The sequence below is a fragment of the Brachyhypopomus gauderio genome, chromosome 9 (genome assembly GCF_052324685.1).
Source record: "Brachyhypopomus gauderio isolate BG-103 chromosome 9, BGAUD_0.2, whole genome shotgun sequence".
In the NCBI taxonomy this organism is placed as follows: Eukaryota; Metazoa; Chordata; class Actinopteri; order Gymnotiformes; family Hypopomidae; genus Brachyhypopomus; species Brachyhypopomus gauderio.
The window spans coordinates 15,075,789-15,079,215 of NC_135219.1; positions in this window are offsets into that span (position 1 = coordinate 15,075,789).

Consider the following 3,427-nt stretch of genomic DNA (forward strand, 5'->3'; position numbering starts at 1 on the left):
CTGCAAATTACCCTCAAGAGGAGCTTGCAGAAAAGTTGGTACTGCAGAGCCAGAGCCTGTGAGCCCAGCTGGTCTGTGCTCTCTCTCTCTCTCTCTCTCTCTTGCTCTCTCTCTTTCTCTCTCTTTTCCTTCAGCTCTCTCTGTCTCCTCGTTTCACTCTCTTTCTATGTCTTACTTCCTCTTTCTGTTTCTCTCTGGGTCTGTGAGCATGTCATACATTTATTGTGTACTGCAAAATCCTTACATAACACTTCTTCCTATCTCTCTCTCTCTCCCTTCCTCTCCCTCCCTCTCTCTCTCTCTCCCTCCCTCAATTTCTCTGGTCCCTCCTCCTCTTTCCCATCAGTGCCAGCTCACTGCAGGAGTCTCGGGTCTCGGGGTAAAGCCTCACGCGTGAAGCTGTTGTAAACGATTATCTGCAGGGCACACGTGTGCACGTGTACTTACAGGACATTCCACTGTTGATGTCTCAATCACCCCACGTGGTAGTATGGTGAGGGGGGGGGGGTGTTTCTAGGGCATTACAGGAGAAATGGTAGATGGGTGAGAAACAGGTCAAGAAAGAAGTTGCTGAGATGTCAGAGAAAGAGAAAGAGAGAGAGAGAGAGAGAGAGAGAGAGAGAGAGAGAGAGAGAGAGAGAGAGAGAGAGAGAGAGAGAGAGAGAGAGAGAGAGAGAGAGAGAGAGAGAACCAAGCATATGGTAAATGGGACGTGGGAGATACTGGACATGTGACAGCATGGGTGAGAGGAGATGACTGAACACCACCACAAACCAATCAAGGCACAGAGAAAGTAATGTTTCTCTTTAAATATTTAAATAGCACATGTTTCTGATTACATAAATCCACATAGTTCTGGGATAGTTCTGGGATAGTTCATCCTAAAATAATAATGGTACCATTTCTGAATGAACGGACATCAGGATACTAGTGAGGTCCTCCTCCATGTAAGTGTGGCTGGGTGAAATATTCCTTTAGACTGATCACAGCAGGTGATGAAGGCTTAAGCACAAATGAAGAGGAGCCTGCTTGTCCTTAAAACCCATCCACATGATCACAGTTGGCACCTTCACCAGCCTTCTGTGGTATGAAGGAAACACCACCCCCAAAAAGGTGGGGCTATGAGAGCATGTGTTCAGAAGGGGAGGAGACAGAGAGAATGTGTGTTCAGAAGGGGAGGAGACAGAGAGAAGGCGTGTTTGGATGGTAAGGAGACAGAGGAGGTGTGTTCAGAAGGGGAGGAGACAGAGAGGTGTGTTCAGAAGGGGAGGAGACAGAGAGGTGTGATCAGAAGGGGTGGAGACAGAGAGGTGTGTTCAGAAGGGGAGGAGACAGAGAGTTGTGTTCAGAAGGGGAGGAGACAGATAGGTGTGATCAGAAGGGGAGGAGACAGAGAGGTGTGTTCAGAAGGGGAGGAGACAGAGAGGTGTGATCAGAAGGGGAGGAGACAGAGAGGTGTGTTCAGAAGGGGAGGAGACAGAGAGGTGTGTTCAGAAGGGGAGGAGTCAGAGAGGTGTGATCAGAAGGGGAGGAGACAGAGAGGTGTGTTCAGAAGGGGAGGAGTCAGAGAGGTGTGATCAGAAGGGGAGGAGACAGAGAGGTGTGTTCAGAAGGGGAGGAGTCAGAGAGGTGTGATCAGAAGGGGAGGAGACAGAGAGGTGTGTTCAGAAGGGGAGGAGTCAGAGAGGTGTGTTCAGAAGGGGAGGAGACAGAGAGGTGTGTTCAGAAGGGGAGGAGTCAGAGAGGTGTGTTCAGAAGGGGAGGAGTCAGAGAGGTGTGCTCAGAAGGGGAGGAGACAGAGAGGTGTGTTCAGAAGGGGAGGAGTCAGAGAGGTGTGATCATAAGGGGAGGAGACAGAGAGGTGTGTTCAGAAGGGGAGGAGTCAGAGAGGTGTGTTCAGAAGGGGAGGAGTCAGAGAGGTGTGATCAGAAGGGGAGGAGACAGAGAGGTGTGTTCAGAAGGGGAGGAGTCAGAGAGGTGTGATCAGAAGGGGAGGAGTCAGAGAGGTGTGATCATAAGGGGAGGAGACAGAGAGGTGTGTTCAGAAGGGGAGGAGTCAGAGAGGTGTGTTCAGAAGGGGAGGAGTCAGAGAGGTGTGATCAGAAGGGGAGGAGTCAGAGAGGTGTATTCAGAAGGGGAGGAGTCAGAGAGGTGTGTTCAGAAGGGGAGGAGTCAGAGAGGTGTGTTCAGAAGGGGAGGAGTCAGAGAGGTGTGTTCAGAAGGGGAGGAGACAGAGAGGTGTGTTCAGAAGGGGAGGAGTCAGAGAGCAGGTATTCTAGCTGCCTGCTGCATCTGTCTGGTTCAGGAACAGAACACAGGCGTTGGCTTCTGTCGGCACTGTGAGCTGTCATGTCTGTTCGCAGTACATGACAGATGTCAGTCTGTTTACAAACACACACAGGGATGGGGGGGCAGCATCGGGCATGGGGGCGGCACTCAGATCGAAGTGTGCGAGTACGAATCCTCCTGTTGTCTGTCTCTCCGTGTAGCGGGCGCAGCAAAGCACGGCCGGCTTGTGAGATGGTGGCCCAGTTCTGGAAGACTATGTCCTTCCTCTGAGTCCCCCTGGGTGCTGCATCCCTCCCTGTCCCCACCCCTCTCTGCCTCCACCCCTCCCTACCTCCACCCTTCCCTGTCTCCACCCCTTCCAACCTGTGTCCTGGATGAGGGCAGGGAAATGTTCCCAGGGAGTGTTAAAAACACTCCATCTATCGCCACCATTACTTACTCTGTTCTATTTTATGACTTAAGTTTGAAAACTTAATGTTACAGTGTAAAACTTGTTTCTCTTATTCCAATTTCATAGTGAATAAACACCACTTAAACTCCAGTTAAACACCAGTCAGCAGCGGCCCAGCCCACTTAAACTCCAGTTAAACACCAGTCAGCAGTGTCCCAGCCCACTTAATCTCCAGTTAAACACCAGTCAGCAGCGGCCCAGCACATTTAAAATCCAGTGCAGATGGTTTTATTATTTTCATAAATAATGCATGTATCAGTGTGAAATGCTTTATTGTCCCAACAGTCACGCACAACATTCCCATATGTCTTAGTGGCATTTTATAATGAAGGCCAGTTTTAAAAAACACCAGGGCCCTCCTAGTAAACACTCATTCTTAGTTTAAATTCTCAACTTTTGGAGTGTAAAACATGAACATTGTGTGGCTGTGTTATAGAGCTCTAATACAGAACTCTAATACATAGCTCTAATCCAGAGCTTTAATAAAGAGCTCTAATACAGAGCTCTAATCCAGAGCTTTAATACAGAGTTAACTCTTCAGTGTTGACTCAGTACTCATCTGTCTAAGTGGATCTAAACAAGCTAATTCAAGATAATTCAACAACGAAAGTGCAAACTCAACACAGGACTGTGCTGTGCAGATGACACATTCATTCATGCAAGACAATAATGACAGCCCATAAGAAG